Genomic DNA, 20,546 nt, shown 5'->3' with positions numbered 1-20,546 from the left:
TCTATAAAATTAGTTGATAATTAATTCATAAATAATTATTATTTAAAGAGCTTAGAAATATGAATTTGATAGTTTGATAAGATAGAGCTAATTAAACTAAGAATTTCGACATTAACTTTAAAGAATTTAGCTCAAGATTGGGCTGAATGGGTTGAACCAGGCAAATCAGACCCGAATAAGGCCCATGGCCCAACCCAACACCACATTAATATGTGGCTTCAGTTAATCTTTCTCCAAAACAGAGGGGATTCATGCTGCACACACACAAAGGGGGAAGAAGGGGGAAAGAAAAGCAAACCCTTGGCTTAACTTCAGTTCCTTATAACTTTTGATCCGGAGTTCCGATCGCCGCACCGTTTGTGGTCACGCGTTCACCACGTCGAGCTCTACAAAACCCATCGAACAATTTTGTTGGCAAGCCACATTTTCTCATCCAACTTTTCAGCCCTTAATTTCGAAATTTATTGAGTTTAGTGTTGAGAAATTGTGTAATTTCGGTGATGAGGACCGAATTAGCTTCATGGACTTGCTGGGTCTTGTCCCAATTTCCCATTGGTATGGTGAAAAATCTTTAAAACCTTGTGAAATTGTGTATATAGCAAACCTTATATTGATTTAGTGGTGTTTATATGATATTAGATTAAATTATATGTATTGGTGACAAATTTATAGAGTTGAAAGCTTGAGTTTTAGACTTGGTAGCTGAATTTTCTATTTGGAGTGGTTTGGAGCCTTAGGTTTTGTGGAACGGTGGCCAATTGTGACGTTTCGAGCTAGGAGAAATCAGCCAAGGTATGGTTTTGGTTTCTTGTATATAATATATAATGTGTCGTAAAAACTTAGGTTAGACGACCTAAGATAAGTTGAATTGTATGTTTGATGCATGATTAGTGGTTATAGCTAATGCCATGTGTGTTGAGTTGGATATTGATAAATAGATGTATTGGTTAATGATATGAAAGTGGTAAATAGTTGATGAGGTATTGTATTGAATGAATAATGATGCTATTTAAGGAACAAGTATGAGATTTATGATGATTGCAAGTTCTTGAGGTAGGATTTGATATATGTGAATGATAATGGGTAATAGAGTAAATGAGGAGGGTTGAGATTGGAATTAGTTTATTTGAGGTTGGTTTGGAACCTTGGAGTGTTGGTTTGAGTTGAAAAATATGGTAAAAATAGAGGTTGGTATTTTAAATGAAAAGCTTGATTTTAACAAACTTTGGTGGTCCATAACTGGAGCCTCAAATTTTGGATTGGAATGAAATTGGATTCAAATTAAAGATAGTTTCACACCTTTTAAAACAGTACAAATTTTGTCGAAAACAAAATTTTGTAGAGGAAGTTATGGACGTCGGAAGTTGGTAACATGAAATATGAAATCTTCACTTTAACAGTTTTTTAAAAAAATGGAGGTGGCACGTACGTGGGCTTATGGCTGCGTACGTGGCCATTCACTTCTGCTTGGTGCCCTCGCGTATGTGGGCATGTGCCGTGTATGCGGCATGGGACAAAAGGGACACTCGCGTACGTGGGAATACGGCTGCGTACGCAAAGCCCTGTTTTTCAGCAAACTCAATTTTTATATTTTAAACATGATTTTAAACTTCTAAACCTCTATTTTTACTCCTTTAGCCACTAAACCATAGTGGTATACCTAGTAATATGGTGAAGCTAGGGAGGGATGATAACTTGGGGGTGAAGTAAGCTTGGAAAATGACGAATTAAGAATGAAAAGAGCGAATATGTGAGTGAATTGAAGGATGAATATTGAGACTGGCAATGACTGGGTATGGCTAGAATGGTCGAGATGGCAAGGTTTGGGTGCGAACTCGCTTGCGTGTTAATTTGAAAATGTGTTCGGATGGCAAGTTGAGGATGGAGGATTCCCTCTCTTATCGTGATGGGGATATGGGGAAGGTGGAAAGGCACTCTCCTTCGTATTGTCTCCCCCAGATTCTTCTCTGGTTGCAAGGCGGAAAGGCACACTCCTTCGATGTAGAAAGACACTCTCCTTTGTAAAACCTCTAGGAAAAGGTGGAAAGGCACTCTTTTTCGTTAAAGTTCCTCCTGAGGATGCGCAACCTAGAGACAAATGTCTGGGTTAGTGATAAACCACAATTTTTTGGTTCATCTTGTGCTTATTTTAGGGAATTTTATCACCTTTTCCCACATTTATTCAATGATATAGCATGATTTTGTAATTCTCCCTTGAATTATGCTTAAGTGTAAAAACATGCTTTTTAGGCCCTTAAATTGGTGATTTTAACTCACTTTAATTCCATTCGATGCCTTGATGTGTTTGTTGAGTGATTTCAGGTCTACAAGGCAAGTATCAGATGGAAGAAATGAGGAGAAAAGCATACAAAGTGGAGAATACATGAAGAAACAAAGATTGGGAATACCTCAATGGGCGCACAAGCGTACAAGGCGCACGCACGCAGAAGTGGCATCGCATAGCGATGCGTACACATACATGGCGCGTACGCGCGGATGAGGAAATAGCCAATCGACGCGCACACTAACATGGCGCGTACACGCCGATACTCGCACGTGTCCCACTCAAAGGCAAAACACTGGGGGCGATTTCTAAGCTGCCCAGGCCCAAATCCAACTTGTTTCTGAGTGTATTTCATGCAAAATTGAAGCCCAAGCAAAGGGGGGAGCAATTGTTTTATAGCTTAACATCATGTAGTGTAGTTTCTAGAGAGAGAAGCTCCCTCTTCTCTCTAGAATTAGGGTTCTTAGGGTATTTATAATAAACCACTATTTTATGGTTTATCTTGTGCTCAATTGAGTGGTTTGTATCAAGTCTTTGCACACTTATTCATACTAATTTCATGGTTTTACTTTTTCCTTCCGGATTTTGTGCTATGATTGAAAACATGCTTCTTTGGGCTTTAAATTTGCTATGTTTAATCCTCTCTTATTACCATTTGATGCCGTGATATGTGTGCTAAGTGTTTTCAAAGATTATAGGGCAGGAATGGCTTGGAGGATGGAAAGGAAGCATGCAAAAGTGGAAGGAATACAAGAAACTGAAGGAATTGCTAAAGCTGTCCATCCTGATCTCTTCGCACTTAAACGGTCATAACTTGAGCTATAAAGATCCAAATGAGGCGGTCTTAGTTGCGTTGAAAAGTTAACATCCGGGGCTTCGCAACAATATATAATTTTCCATAGCTTCCTCGAAGATAGGCAACGCGCACGCGTGGATCACACGCACGCGTGAACTGGCAAAAATCCAATCCACGCCCACGCGTGGACGACACTCACGCGTGACTTTGCCACGTGCTGGACGGATCAGAAATCACTGGGAGCAATTTCTGGGATGTTTTTGACCCAGTTTTTGGCCCAGAAAATACAGATTAGAGGCTATAAAGTGGGGGAATACATCCATTCATTCACAACTTCTCATTATTCATAATTTTAGGTTTTAGATGTAGTTTTATAGAGAGAGAGAGAGGCTCTCTCCTCTATCTTAGGTTTTAGGATTAGGATTTCTCTTAGTTTATGGTTATTTCTTCATTCCAGGTTCAATGTTCCTTTACTTTAATTTCTCTTCTACTTTTATTTATTCTATTATTTTAGTTTGTTAATATTGGTTTATGAACTCCATGTTAGGATTGATTTTCTTATTTAATACACATTGAGGTATTTCAGATTTATGATTGCTTTCTTCAAATTCATGTTATTGATGCTTCCAATTTAATTTAGATTTTTCTCCCTTTGCTTTGGTTGAGTAATTGGTGACACTTGAGTTATCAAACTCAGCTGTTGATTGAAAATTGGAATTTGCTGATTGATTTGGATCCCTCTAAAGCTAGTCTTTCCATAGGAGTTGACTAGGACTTGAGGAATCAAATTGATTAGTCCACTTGACTTTCCTTTATTTAGTAAGGGTTAACTAAGTGGGAGCAATAAACAATTCTCATCACACCTGATAAGGATAACTAGGATGGGATTTCCAGTTCTTATACCTTGCAAGGGTGTTCATGATAATTAATTTACTTTATTGTTAATTTATTTCCTTGTTCCCTATTTCGAAAACCCAAAAATATACCTTTTTCCATAACCAATAATAAATCATACTTTCCTGCAATTCTTTGAGAGACGACCCGAGGTTTAAATACTTCAGTTATAAATTTTATTGGATTTGCTTAAGTGACAACCAAAATTTTTGTACGAAAGGATTCTTTGTTGGTTTAGAAACTATACTAGCAACGAGAATTTATTTGTGAATTTATTTATTTATTTATTATGCAGTATGTAGAATGGAAAATGCAGATGCTGATGCAGACATTATGAATGAACACTAAGAAAAATAGAATAAAATAAAACTAAGAGTAAAACAAAACAAAATAAAAATAAGACTGAAAAAGAACGATCATACCATGGTGGGTTGTCTCCCAGCTAGCACTTTTAGTTAAAGTCCTTAAGTTGGACATTTGGTGAGCTCCTTGTCATGGCGGCTTGTGCTTGAACTCATCTTGAAACTGCCACCAATGCTTGGACTTCCAATAAGCTTTGTCTATTCCATGTAAATTTCCCAAGCCTTGATGGAGTTCTTCACAAGCTTTGAGCTCCCAAAGTTGATCTTCTTGTATGCCGGGATCCCAAATCTTGATTCTACACCCGTTTTTAAGTTGATCATCATGGTTCTATCCGGGTGGCAAGCACTTTGAATTCTCTACGGAGTACCAAACACTTCTTTTAGTTCTAACCAAATTATCACCAGTTGAACCCTTACATCTAGCTCTTGAAATATTAACCTTGATGAGCCTTGATTTGCAACTCCAACCACTAAACATTCTTCTCTTACACTTAATGCCACAAAGATTCCTAAGTTGACCATCCGTTTCCAGAATACCATACTTAAGTGGGACAGTAAAGCGAATAGAGATAAGCTTTACCCACTCAAGTGAATGAGTAGATGGCATCCTAGGTAGAGAAGTCTCCGACATTCTTGACAAAGCGTACTCAACTCCCGTCCATCCTTTTCTAAGGATTTCCGCTTCCACATCATTCTCAGACTCAATCAGAGAAGAGTCTTCATATTCAAGGAGTTCATTTGCGGATGTAGATTTATCACTAGGCGGACTTGATGCATGATCCTCATCACCAAGGGAACTTACTTTTTGATCTATCCCATCCAAGTCTTCATAAGGAATATGCCATGGAGGTTATGCACTGGCCTTCTTGACATCAATTTCAATCTTATTGGAGGAGTACTCTACAATTCTAGATTCCCATGGGGGTTCAGCATCTCCTAAATCTTCAACCACTTCTTCCTCTGCAACTATTATGGCTTCCTCCACTTGTTCCAATACAAAGCCATGTTCCTCATTGTCCACCAGAGTTTTTAGTGTCTCCTTCATGCTACGCTCTTCTTTTGATTCTCCACGTGTAGCCATGGGAGTACTTTGAGTGCTCAGATGTTGGGAAGCAAATTGATTTACTACCTCGGTCAAGGTAGTCACAAATTTTAGTACTCCCCGTTCCATCTCTCTTTGCCCTTGAAGAAGAATACCAAGAGTGTCATGCATTGAAGGTTGAGGTGGATATGAGGGCTCATTACTTGGGAGGAAAGATTCATGATAAGAGGGTGGTTCATCATAATAAGAATGTGGCCGTTCATCACTCTCCATCTTTTCCACTTGTTGCACAGCACACTTCAATTCTTTGTTCTCAAGTTGAGATTTTTTAACCATGAAAGCTTCGGGTGCTATTCGGTTTACTGCTCGGTCCAGTTGACACAGGGTTGCTTGAAATTGATCCACTGTTTCCTTGAGACAATCCCTTGACTCTTGTTCTGCTTGGATAACATAAGTAGGACCATAAGGCTCTTGGATTGATGGATATGGATGTGGTGTATATGGAGGTGGTGGTTCTTGGGAGTAATTAGGTTGGAATTGGGGTGGATCTATGTATGGCTCATATGGCTCATAGGGTGGTTGATATGGTAGATAAGGGTTAGGATCATGTGATGGTGTTTGGTAGTAGGGAACTTGTGAGTATGGTGGTCCAGAGTTGTGTTGAGGAGGTGGTTCATAAGCATATGGTGGAACTTATTGGTAACTACAAGGAGGTCCACCATATTCATCGTCTTGATATGCACCTTGGAATGGCTCTTGACCATAGTAATTTGGTAGAGGTTGGTTGCAACGAAAAGGTCCACCATAACTATTGTCTTGGTATGCATCATATAATGGTTATTGGTTATAGCGCATTGGAGGGGGTTGTTGCCAAGAGGGTTGATCAAATCCTTGTGGCTCCTCCCATCTTTGATTCTTCCAACCTTGATGCCTATTTTCATTATAGTTTCCACTCCTTACAATATTGGAACCAAACTTGAAACCAGAGGGGTGAGAATTCATAGTAGTTAAACAAAAATAAAAACTAATAAAAATTAATGAAAATAAACTCCTAAAAATAGAAACACTAACAAAGAAACAAAAAAGCAAATATTTGCAATAACCAATAATAAGGCACACATTTGCAATTCCTCGGCAATGGCACCATTTTGACGAAACGGATTTTCTGTCGGTAAAGAAATTCACAAATAAATTCTCGTTGCTAGTATAGCTTCTAAACCAACAAAGAATCCTTTCGTACAAAAATTTTGGTTGTCACTTAAGCAAATCCAATAAAATTTATAACCGAAGTATTTAAACCTCGGGTCGTCTCTCAAGGAAATGCAGGGAAGTATATTTATTATTGGTTATGGAAAAAGGTATATTTTTGGGTCTTCGAAATAGGGAACAAGGAAATAAATTAACAATAAAGTAAATTAATTATCATGAACACCCTTGCAAGGTATAAGAACTAGAAATCCCATCCTAGTTATCCTTATCAGGTGTGATGAGAATTGTTTATTGCTCCCACTTAGTTAACCCTTACTAAATAAAGGAAAGTCAAGTGGACTAATTAATTTGATTCCTCAAGTCCTAGTCAACTCCTATGGAAAGACTAGCTTTAGAGGGATCCAAATCAATCAGCAAATTCTAATTTTCAATCAACAGCTGAGTTTGATAACTCAAGTGTCACCAATTACTCAACCAAAGCAAAGGGGGAAAAATCTAAACTAAATTGGAAGCATCAATAACATGAATTTGAAGAAAGCAATCTTAAATCTGAAATACCTCAATGTGTATTAAATAAGAAAATCAATCCTAACATGGAGTTCATCAACCAATATTAACAAACTAAAATAATAGAATAAATAAAAGTAGAAGAGAAATTAAAGTAAAGGAACATTGAACCTAGAATGAAGAAGAAGTAAACCTAACCTTTAAGAGGAATCCTAATCCTAAAACCTAAGAGAGAGGAGAGAGCCTCTCTCTCTAGAAACTACATCTAAAACATAAAATTGTGAATATGAAAGTTGTATCATGAATGAATTGATTCCCCCACTTTATAGCCTCTAATCTGTGTTTTCTGGGCCGAAAAATGGGTCAAAAATAGCCCAGAAATCTCACCCAGTAATTTCTGATACGTCCAGCACGCAGCAAAGTCACGCGTACGCGTTGTCCACGCGTGAGCGTGGATTGGATTTTTCCTAGGTCATGCGTGCGCGTGATCCACGCGTGCGCGTCACGTATCTTCGGAGCAGATATAACAAATTATATATCGTTGCGAAGCTCCGGATGTTATCTTTCCAACGCAACTAAAACCGCCTCATTTGGATCTCTGTAGCTCAAGTTATGAATGTTTGAGTGCGAAGAGGTCAGGACTGACAACTTTGCAGTTCCTTCAGTTTCTTGTATTCCTTCCGCTTTTGCATGTTTCCTTTCCATCCTCTAAGCCATCCCTGCCCTGTAATCTCTGAAAACACTTAACACACATATCATGGAATCGAATGGTAATAAGAGATGATTAAAATATACAAATTAAAGACTCTAGGAAGCAAGTTTTCAACCATAGAACAAAACTAGGAAGGAATTGTAAAATCATGCAAATCATATGAATAAGTGTGCAAGGACTTGATAAAAGCCACTCAATTGAGTACAAGATAAACCATAAAAATAGTGGTTTATCAATCTCCCCACACTTAAACATTAGCATGTCCTCATGATAAGCTCAAGAGAAGATATAAAAGGGTGAAGAGGAATGGTAAAACTTATGAAATGCAACCTATCTATATGAATGTAACTAAATGCAAAAAATGTTTCTGCCTACTTAGTTAAAGGTAAACAAATTTTCCAAGACAAATATAAATCAAATTCCACTAATTCAAATCATACAATAAAAGACAAGTAAACTTGTAAGAAGGTAGCTCATGAAAGCAGGGAACATAGAATCAAGCATTGAACCTTCACTGGTAGTGTATGTGCACTCTAATCTCTCAAGTGTATAGTGTAATCCACTCTAGTCTTCTCTAGTCATGCTTTCTAAAACTTTGTTCTTCATCTAACCAATCAACAAATATTTAATGTACCAATGCAAACATCATGAGGTCTTTTCAAGGTTGTAATGGGGCTAAGGTAAAGGTGAGGATATATGTCTGGCTAAGTGAGCTATAAATTGAATCCTTGGCTAACCTAAGCTCACCTATACACTCTCTATATTCTTCTTAAATCATGCCTAGCTACCCAAAATTCCCATTTTTGCATTTCATACTCATGCATCAACCTTTTATCACATATGCATCGATCTTTTATTTAACTTAGCATTGGGGTAATTTTGTCCCCTTATTTATTTATTTATTTATAATGGAAATATATATTTTTATTTATTATATTTTTTTAATTTTTTTCTTTTATTATTAATTTTTTTATATAAAAGTAAATATAACATATCAATGCACATGGATATTTGTTTTTTCTGGTTTCACATGAGTAGGTACCCAAATTCCTAATATTTTATCATAACACATTCCTTATTAACCCTTGTTCCCACAGTTTCTCCACACTTATTTGATACACAATCTCTATCTTAAGCTAACCAAAGATTCAATTGGGGTGATTACTTGTTTTTCCGCTTAAGGCTAGTGATGTGGTAAAATATAGAACAAATGGGGATTAAAAAAGCTCAAAGTGGCTAACAAAGGTAAATGGAAGGGTAGGCTATTTGGGATAAGTGAGCAAAAACAAATGATGGCCTCAATCATATGCAAGCATGTAAATACACTAAATAATGGACATATAGACTGGAATAAAATAAAGATCACAATTATAGAGAAGTAAACATATAAGAATTAAAATATTATGGTTAAATAGTGTAACCATGTAATTAAGCTCAAATCTCACGGGTGGTGTGTTCTTAGCTATAAACTATGTTCCAATTTACAATCTTCAAACAAGTTTTAACACAAAAATTTTAATTTAAATTAGTGAAATACTATAAAGTCTTGAAAAGAAACTCATTACTTTAACCAAGCAGTGGTAAAATATCCACAAAATCAAGAAAATATGCAATCAAACATGTAAATACAACAATGAACTAATAAAGAAAATAAGACATTGGTGTTGGGAAGAAAATAACTAACCCATGGAGATCGGTATTGTTCATACATCGGTTCGAGCTATAAAGGACCGGGTTGGCCGACCTCTTAGAAGGTTGGCCCATGTCCAACCTCTTAGAAGGTTGGCCCATGACCGATCTCTTGGAAGGTTGGCCCATTACCGACCTCTTCACAAAGAGCTCGGCTAAATCGCCATAAGAGGCCCAGACATGCCCAAACGAAGGAACACAGCCCAAATCTAAAGCCAGCCAAGGCCCAGAAAGATAAAGGTGGTTCCCCTTAAAGATAAGATGACTTCACTCAAGGATAAGATAAGATAACTATCTTATCCCCAGAAAGGTCACTCCACACCATTATAAATACACTGGAGCACCCAGGTATAACTCATACTCTGATTCTATAAAATACCTGTTCAATACCCTTGCTAACTTAAGCATCGGAGTCCCTTGCAGGTACCCCCACCCTCCAGTGACGAAGGATCAGTAGCATAGCCAGTTCAACAAGTCGGACACGACAGCCTCGGCCACCACCTACCGGCCGGACACATCATCTCCGACCAGCACAGAAGATCTCGTTCGAGATTGACCTACAGTTTCAGGTAACCCTCGGAACATTGGCGCCGTTGCCGGGGAACCTGGAAGTCATCCCATCGTCATGGCAGACAACCTTGACAACGACCACGACTCTGATCTAGAAGACAGGACGCCGCACAAAAATGCGAACACTACATCAAAAGATCCTCCTCAACCTAACAAAGACAAGAATTCGCTAAACGCGGAAGCTGTGGAGGCACTTCAAGACCGCCTAAAACAACTCGAAAAAGAGGTGGAGCATCAACGAGAAGCTGAGAGAGACCTGCGAAGGGAAGTTAGGCGACGCTGCGAGTTAGAGGACAAGCTCCTAAAACTCGAAGCAGATCTCAAGACCAAAACTACTCGATCCGGTCACGAAGATAGCTCCCGTAAGGATCAAGACCCATTCACCAAAGAGATCATGAGGACCAAAATCCCATAGGACTTCAAACTTCCTGACATGACTTTATACGATGGCACAGTAGATCCCAGCCAACATCTCAGTAATTTCAGAAGTCGAATGTACCTCACTGACGCCTCAGATGCAGTTCGCTGCAAAGCCTTCCCGACTACCTTAACAAAGACAGCAATTAAATGGTTCGACAATCTACCCCCTAGGTCCATCTCCAGCTTCGACGACTTAGGCAAGAAGTTTCTAGCCAGATTTTCCATCCAGAAAGACAAAACTAAGCACGCCCCAAGTCTACTAGGGATCAAACAAGGAGATCGGGAAAGTCTCCGCAGCTACATGGAAAGATTTAACAAAGCATGTCTGGACATACAAAGTCTGCCCACAGAAGAGACAATTATGGATCTCATTAATGGCTTACGAGAGGGACCTTTTAGCCACTCTATATCGAAAAAATATCCCACCTCTCTAAATAAAGTGCAAGTGCGAGCGGAGAAATACATCAACATGGAGGAAAACTCTCGACTAGGAGAGACCTCAAAATCTGGATTCTCCTACTCCTCCCGAGATAAAGATAAAGAATCCAAGAAAAAAGAAGATCAACATAGAGAAAAGATCAAGAAATATCACAATTACATCCCCTTCGGGTGTCTCTTGTGGATGATTACCGAGAAATATGCAACACTGAGAAAATCCCACCACCTCGCCCAATCAAAAGCAAAAAGGAGGAAGAGGACGGACGAGTTGAAGGTCCACCTCACACCAAAGAGGTCGGACGAGTTGAAGGAACCTCACACCAAAGAGGTCGGACGAGTTGAAGGTCCACCTCACACCGAAGAGGTCGGACGAGTGAAGGTCCACCTCACACCAAAGTGGTCGGACGACTGGAGCATCCACCTCACACCAAAGAGGTCAGACGAGTTGAACGTCCACCTCACGCCGAAGAGGTCGGACGAGTTGAACGTGTCGGACGAGTGGAACGTTGATAAACCCATATTTTATGATATATATTGTGCTCAATTTAAGTGATTTATTCAACCCTTCTCCCACTTATTCATGTAAATTGCATGGTTCTACTTTCCCTTCCTTATTATGTGATATATGTGAAAAACATGTTTCCTATGCTTTAAAAATAATTATTTTAATTACCTTTATTACCATTCGATGCCGTGATTTGTGTGTTGAGTAGTTTCAGATCTTCTAAGGCAGGAATGACTTAAAGGATGGAAAGGAAACATACAAAAATGGAAGGAAAGCACAAAATGGAGTTTTTGAAGAAGCTGGCAGCGACGCGAACGCATGGACGACGCGGCCGCATGCCTAGCACGAAAAAGCAGCAACGCGAACGCGTGACTGACGCAAATGCGCGCCTTAAGTAGAACACAGATGACGCGGACGCATGACCGAAGCGAACGCATGATAAGGAAAACTCCAGATGACGCGACCGCGTGACCCACACGGATGCGTGACAGATGCCACGCACCAGAAACAGCAGAAAACGCCCCCAGCGATTTCTGAAACCCTTTTTGGCCCAGATCTAAGTCCAGAAAGCACAGATTAGAGGTTATAAAGTGGGAGAATGCATCCATTCATGAGGAGGCCTTCAATTATTCACTTTTCATAGTTTAGATGTAGTCTTTCGAGAGGGAGGTTCTCTCCTCTCTCTTTGGTTTTAGGATTAGGATTCCTCTTAAGGATTTAGAAATTCAACTCTTCATCAGGTTCAATATTCCTTTTACTTTATATTTCTCTTTTACTTTCAGATATTTTAATGCTATCCTTTAATTACTTATGTTGCCAGATTGGCTTATGAACTCTTTATGTTTAAATTGATTTTCTCTTATTAATGCAATTGAGGTATTTCGGATCATTGATTCTTATTTAGCTTTTATGTTATTGGCTTTAATTGATTAACTGGAAGCTCTTGAGTTATCAACTATCCGTGAGTGGTTGTTATGTCGACTAAATTGACTGGTATTCCGCTAACTCTAGTCTTTCCTTAGGAGTTGGCTAGGACTTGGGAATCTAACTAATTAGTTCACTTGACTTTCCCTTGCTTTCATAAGGGTTCCATTCTCATAGGAGTAACTAGGATAGGACTTCCGAATTTTCATACCTTGCCAAGAGTTTATTTTACAGTTATTTATTTATTTTATTTGTCATTTAAATTACTTGTTCCTTACCCTTTCAAAACCCCCAATTTACAAAACTCATAACCAATAATAAGAACACCTCCCTGTAGTTCCTTGAGAAGACGACCTGAGGTTTAAATACTTCGGTTATCAATTTATTTAGGGGTTTGTTACTTGTGACAACCAAAACGTTTGTAAGAAAGGACTTTTGTTGGTTTAGAAGCTATACCTGCAACGAGGATTTATCTGCGAATTTCTAGACCACGCAAAAGTTCTCTCTTCAAAATGGCGCCGTTGCTGGGAAAATGCAAACGTGTGCCTTATTATTGGTTATTGTAAATATTTTTCTTTTATTTGTTTATTTGTTTTTGTTTTTTCCTTTTTATTTTTATTAGCTACTATGAATTCTCACCCCTCTTGCTTTGAGTTTGGTTCTAATATTGTTGAAGGGAACGGAAGTTATAGCAGGAACATGCATCAAGGTCAGAGCAATCAAAGATGGATGGAGCCAAGAGGATCCGATCAACCCTTTAGGCAACAACACCCTCCAAGATATCATGGACGAGGACCACTATACATTGCATACCAAGCTAATAGACATGGTAGACCACCTTGCAATTACCAACAAGCCCCACCCTGTGCTTATAGACCATCCTCTCAATGTAGATTTAAACCACCACACTCACAAGTTCCTTTTCACCATTCACCACCATATGACCCTTATCCACCACAATCCCAATCTAATTACTCCCAAGAACCACCACATTCTTATTTTGAACCCTCTCCCCCAACCAATGAAACCTCACACCCACCCCAACCTCCAGTGAATGACAAACTTTGTGTTCTTCTTCAAGGGCAAGCAAAGATAGAAAAGGGCGTACTGGAACTCACTACTACTGTAACTAAGGTAGTAAATTTAATAGCTTCCCGACATCTGAGAACTCAAGGTACTCCCATGGCTGCATGTGGAGAATAAAAAAAAGAGCGTAGCATGAAGGAGACACTAGAGACCTCGGTGGACAATGAGGAGCATGGCTTTGTACTGGAACGAGTAGAAGAAGCCATGATAGTTGTAGAGGAGGAAGTGGTTGAAGATTTAGGAGATGTTGAACCTCCATGGGAATCAAGAACCATAAAGGATTCCGCTGAGATGTCCGAAATTGATGCCAAGGAGGACAGTGCACAACCTCCACAACATATGCCTTGTGAAAAATTGGACGGAACAGACCAAGAAGTTGATTCCATGGGCAGTGACAATCTTGAATCAAGCTCTCCTAGTCACGAACTCACATCCGCAACTGAATTCCTTGAGCCTGAAGAACCTTACCCAAGTGAATACGAAGATGACGTCGAGGTAGATTTCTCTCAACCTCCAACGTATGACTTAAGTGATGAGGAAGACATAGAAGACTTTGATCAGGACGCAGTTGCAGCTGAAGAATTTTGTAAAGAAGTGAAGGAATTCACAGAAGATTACAAGGGAGTAGAACTTACAGAACCACTGGAAACACCTATCCCAAGGCCAATACCACCTACTACAAGCTTCAAGTGGGTACAATCCTTTACCTTTATCTTTACTTTTCCACTTGAATAAGGTTTGCTTAAAACAGATGGCCAGCTTAGAGCTCTCTGCAGCTTTAAGAGTAAGAGGGAAATGGCTTGTAGTCAGAGCTGGTGCGGAAGGTTCAATAAGGTCCCACGCTTCAATTCGAAGTGCACGGATTGGTACCAAGTTCAATTGAATGGGTCTCGGAAGATGTTTGGTCATCTTAGTGAGAATACAATTTCTAAACCGCCTGGATCGAAGAATATAGATCAAGACAAAGGCGGATTTAAAAGCAAGGTTTGGGATCCTGGAATCTATTCTGGCATTCGTCACCCCGGGAGCCTGAGAACCTGTTTGAAGCTGCTCAAAAGCTTCATATGCCTAGTTTGGGATCCCGGAGGCTGTTGGCATTCCAAACATTGGTGGAGATTTCTGGATGAATTTAAGCATAAGGCACCATAACAGGAAGCTCATCCAATGTCTAACTTAAGGACTTTAACTAAAAGTGCTAGGTAGGAGACAACCCACCATGGTATGGTTGTTTCTTTTTCAATTTTTATTTCGTACTGTTTGATTTTATGTTATACTTTTTTTATTGAACCTAGATGTTATTCATAGCATTTGCATTAGCATTGCACACTGCATAATTGCATACCTGCATATAAAAAAAAAAGAAAAGAGGGAAGGCGTGCGACGCGACCGCATTGCTAACGCAATCGCGTCAGTTGCGGAAAATACCTCCCACGCGTCCGCGTCAATCAAGCGAACGCGTGATCTGGAAATCGGCGTAAAAATCCAACGCCCAGAAATCTGGGCTGGAATCGTGCGGCTGGTGTGCGTTTAGCACAAAACGACTCACGCGTTCGCGTGATGGACGCGAACGCGTCATTTGCAAAATACCCATCCCACGTGAAAGCGTGAGCGATGCGTCCGCGTCGTGTGGATTGCATCGCACCCTAAATGGAGACAGAGAGTTGCATTGAAACGACACTGGAATTGTGTGTTTAGCACAATTTCCAGCGACGCGGTCGCATGCCTCACCCGACCGCGTCATTCATCCTTTTACCCATTCCATGCGATCGTGTCACTCACGCGATTGCGTCAACCCAATTCCACCCTAGCCACGCGATCGCGTGCTCCACGCGTTCGCGTGGATTCAAATTCACTAACCCCAGTGACGCGAAACCCTATTCCCCGCCCCACGCGTCCCCATTCTCCTTCCCCAACCCCCTCTGCTCTCTCTCCCTCTTTCCTCTGCACCCATCACCATCGCCAACCACCCCTGACCGCCGCCCCAGCGCCAACCACCCAGACCCACCGCGATGCCCACCCTCTTCTTCTCCCTCCTTCTTCCTTCTCCCCTCCTTTTTTTTCTCCCCTCCTATCTCTCCCTTCCACCACCGCCACCACGCCATCACCGCCGTGCCTCCCACCACCAACACCCTCACCCCCTCCCTTCCATCCTCCTTAACCTCCTCTCTACCATTACCCCAACCTGAAACCCCTACCACCGAACAGCCACCCACCCTGCACCAACCACGGTTCGCCGCCGCGCCGCCCTACGCTACCGCCGTATTACCGCCAATACAACCCCACTCCCACCATCTCTCTTAGTTCCATACTTGTGCCTCTAACCACCAGGTTCCACCGAACGCCACTTTTCTTTCATTCGTAGTTAGTTGCATATTTTTCAGTTTATGTTTAAAATTAGGATAGTTAGAGATGCATGTTTGTAGTGGATTCTAGGTGGTTAGGTAGCTCGGATGTGGTTAGTGGATTTAGGCCTGATAATTGCGCTATTCATGCTTCTTCTTTTATCAATTCCGTAATTCTGATGTTGTTGTGATGTTAATACTGTTCATATGCTGTTCTTTACTGCTTCATGCTACTTTTTACACTGCTTTTTCATGTTCATATTCCGTATATGTAATTACAGCATTATTTTAATTTATATAAACTATTCTGCTTGCTGTTTATTACCCGGGAACATCCAATTTTAGCCGGAATGCCGCCTAATTTTCTGTAAATTGTTTTGATTTTCATTCATGTTTTGGTTTTGGCAATTTGAATTTGGCATTCCCTAGCTTTTCAGGGAAACCACTTCATGAATGCACCGGCCAGCATTCTTATTCCTTTCGATTTCCTGGTTAATAAATTGCACTTTTGATGATTCAATTTTAATTTTTGCTATTTTTATATCATCATCAATAACCTGATATTTTTGAATATGAGTTGACTAGTCATTAAATTTATGAAATTCTTGTTACTTAAGAAACAATTCTCAATGCCACTTACTTTAACTTTCTTTCTCCTAATTCACTGCTTTTCACTTTTTCACTTTTAACCACTTTTAACTTTCTAACTTCTCCCTTTGTCCTTTTTAATAACTCCTTCAACTTTTTTACTCATGGCATGATTATTGTTTTTCCTAATTAATAGGTATTCTACTTATAACATATTTTGGATTGTAATTTCTCATCTCAGTTTTTTAACTCCGAAACAATCCAAAATGCACAGTTATTCAACTCATTTCATAATTCTACTACTCTTTTGCCACTATGTGCTTATCTTGCTATTTGCCTACTTATTTTCCTGCTCTATTCTTCCTTTATATCCTGGAATTTTTGCTTTTCAGGATGTCTGACCATCAAAGAAAAGGAAAAGGCAACTTTAATAGGATACTTCAGAGTTCGCTCCAGGTACAGGTTTCTGGAGGTGGCAAACACAGGATACTTCAGCTCACAGTATCCGTTTGCAAATTTAATAGGATCATTGGCAGGGAGGAGCTGGTCAGTTTTCTCCTGCGGGGTAAAGTGTGGGGAGGTCGCCATCCCTGGCATATTTCTTTTTGGTGAACCACTACAGACTCTTTCTATCTTATTTTATTTATTTTTCTGTATTTTTATCTTTATTTTTACTTTTTAGTACTTATACAGTGCTCTTTTGCTATATTTTTACTTTATTCCGCATTTTGCACTTTAGTTTATATTTTAGCCATTTAGTTTAGTTTGCAATTCTAAACTTATTAGTTATAGAATATGTGGATTAATTAATATAGTTTACCCTTTTAGCATATGATAGTTTGGTTTAAATTGAAAATAAAAAGGAAGTAAACTAGAGACTTTAAACAATCCACACACCTTATATATATAGCATTACATGTTAGTTAGTTAACAATATTTCATCAAGGAACAACACTAAAACTTTAAAGGCACCCTAAGATTTACATTGAGAATAATGGGAACTCTTAATTTTACTTGCATGACATGTATAACTGATATATGATTTTTGAGCTAGAGAACACACAGCCTGTGAGTTTTGAGCTTAATTATATGGTTACATTCAAACCATAATTTTTATTCCTGTGTGTTTTGCCCTTCTTTTTCATTCTGGTGTTCTTTACTTTGTTTTAATCTATATGTCCAATTATAGAGTATAGATACATACTAAGAGATGATTGAGGCCATCATTTGAATTTTTTCCTCACTTATCCCAAATTAGCCTACCTTTTACATCACCCTTGTTAGCCCCCTTGAGCTTTTTAATCCCTCTTGTTCTATAAACCACATTACTAGCCTTAAGCAGAAAAACAAAATAAAAATCCCAAGTTGAATCCTTGGTTAGCTTAAGCTAGAAATTGTGTATTGTTTAAGTGTGGGGAACTTTATGGGAACATGGATGATAGAAACAAAGGTAGAAAGTTAAAAAGGATAAAGATGTTTCAAAATAAAAATTTGGGAAGCATGCTCATGTGAAATCAAAATAATTAAATTACCATGTGCATTAAAAAAAAGTTTATTTTCGGTATTTAATTAAGGGGATACAAAAATTCCCCAATTGCAAAATAAAAAGAATCAATGCACATGGGATAAAATTAAAGTTAATGCATGAGCTTGCAATACAAAGTGAGAAAAGTTGGGCAAATAGGTTAAGTAACTTTGAATTACAAAATATGTATGTTAGGTGAGATCTTAGACTAATCAAGGATTCACTTATTAGCTCACTTAGCTTTATACATATACCCTTACCTTTACCTTGGCCCCATTACAACCTTGAAAAAGACCTCATGATTTTTGTATGCCTATATTCTATAATTGTTGATTGGTTAGATGAAGAACGAAGTTATAGAAAGTAAGGATAAAAAGAAGAATAGAGTGATTAACCCAATAAACACTGAGTGACTAGAGAATAAACACAAAAACCAGTGAGGGTTCAATAGCTCATCACCATATATCTCTGCTTAAATTGTCAATTGTCTTGCAAGTTTGTAAAAAGTTTTATTTTTACCCATCTCAATTGTAAAAGTGCTTTAACATTATCTAGGGTTTGGCTATGCATATATGATTCCTTGAGAATGTGAATTAATTTAACTACATGTAAGTTTATATACAAGTGAATAAAAATTAGAATTGCATGAATCATTTAGGTAATTGCATTTAGGATAGATTGCATTACATGAGATTCCACCACTTTAACCTTACCTTACTCTTTATCTTGGACTTAGCATGAGGACATGCTATTTTTTAAGTGTGGGGAGGTTGATAAACCCATATTTTATGATATATATTGTGCTCAATTTAAGTGATTTATTCAACCCTTCACCCACTTATACATGTAAATTGCATGATTTTACTTTCACTTCCTTATTATGTGATATATGTGAAAAACATGTTTCCTATGCTTTAAAAATAATTATTTTAATTACCCTTTATTACCATTCGATGCCGTGATTTGTGTGTTAAGTAGTTTCAGATCTTCTAAGGCAGGAATGACTTAAAGGATGGAAAGGAAACGTACAAAAATGGAAAGAAAGCACACAATGGAGTTTTTGAAGAAACTGGCAGTGACGCGAACGCATGGATGACGCGGCCGCATGCCTAGCGCGAAAAAGCAGTGATGCGAACACGTGACTGACGCGGACGTGCGCCTTAAGCAGAACACAGATGATGCGGATGCATGATCGAAGTGAACGCGTGATAAGGAAAACTCTAGATGACGCGACCGCGTGACCCACGCGAACGCGTGATAGATGCCACGCACCAAAAACTGCAGAAAAGGCCCCCAGCAATTTCTGAAACTCTTTTTGGCCCAGATCCAAGTCCAGAAAGCACAGATTAGAGGTTATAAAGTGGGGGAATGCATCCATTCATGAGGAGGCCTTCAATTATTTACTTTTCATAGTTTAGATGTAGTCTTTCGAGAGGGAGGTTCTCTCCTCTCTCTTTGGTTTTAGGATTAGGATTCCTCTTAAGGATTTAGAAATTCAACTCTTCATCAGGTTCAATATTCCTTTTACTTTATATTTCTCTTTTACTTTCAGATATTTTAATGCTATCCTTTAATTACTTATGTTGCCAGATTGGCTTATGAACTCTTTATGTTTAAATTAATTTTCTCTTATTAATGCAATTGAGGTATTTCAGATCATTAATTCTTATTTAGCTTTTTATGTTATTGGCTTTAATTGATTAACAGGAAGCTCTTGAGTTATCAACTATCCGTGATTGGTTGTTATGTCGGCTAAATTGACTGGTATTCCGCTAACTCTAGTCTTTCCTTAGGAGTTGGCTAGGACTTGGGAATCTAACTAATTAGTTCACTTGACTTTCCCTTGCTTTCATAACGGTTAACTAAGTGGGGTTAACTTCCATTCTCATAGGAGTAACTAGGATAGGACTTCCGAATTTTCATAGCTTGCCAAGAGTTTATTTTACAGTTATCTATTTATTTTATTTGTCATTTAAATTACTTGCTCCTTACCCTTTCAAAACTTTCAATTTACAAAACTCATAACCAATAATAAGAACACCTCCCTGCAGTTCCTTGAGAAGACGACCCGATGTTTAAATACTTCGGTTATCAATTTATTTAGGGGTTTGTTACTTGTGACAACCAAAACATTTATAAGAAAGGACTTTTGTTGGTTTAGAAGCTATACCTGCAACAAGGATTTATCTGCGAATTTCTAGACCACGCAAAAGTTCTCTCTTCAAACGTCCACCTCACACTGAAGAGGTCGGACGAGTTGAACGTCCACCTCACACCAAAGAGGTCGGACGAGTTGAACGTCCACTCCTGAGAGACAGGTTCATATGATAAATGGAGGATTTGCAGGAGGAGGGATCTCTAAATCATCTCGCAAAAGACACCTCAAAGAGGTATACTAAGGAAGGGAGAGAGGTTTGAATAGGACAACAGAGTGCAAATAAGCCATCCGAGATTTCAAAAATTCTTGGGGCAACCACCCATTCTTACCCGACCACGGGAAGGTGAAAAACTCATACTATACCTCGCAGTGGGAAGTCGGGCAATAGCCTCAGCACTAGTCAAAGAAGACGAAAGTGGGCAATAACCCGTTTACTTCATCATCAAGGCTCTACAAGGGGCCGAACTAAACTATCAAAAGATAGAAAAGTTTGCC

This window comes from Arachis ipaensis, chromosome B3 (assembly GCF_059453495.1).
Source record: "Arachis ipaensis isolate K30076 ecotype BB chromosome B3, ASM5945349v1, whole genome shotgun sequence".
In the NCBI taxonomy this organism is placed as follows: domain Eukaryota; kingdom Viridiplantae; phylum Streptophyta; class Magnoliopsida; order Fabales; family Fabaceae; genus Arachis; species Arachis ipaensis.
This window is presented reverse-complemented; position numbering follows the sequence as displayed.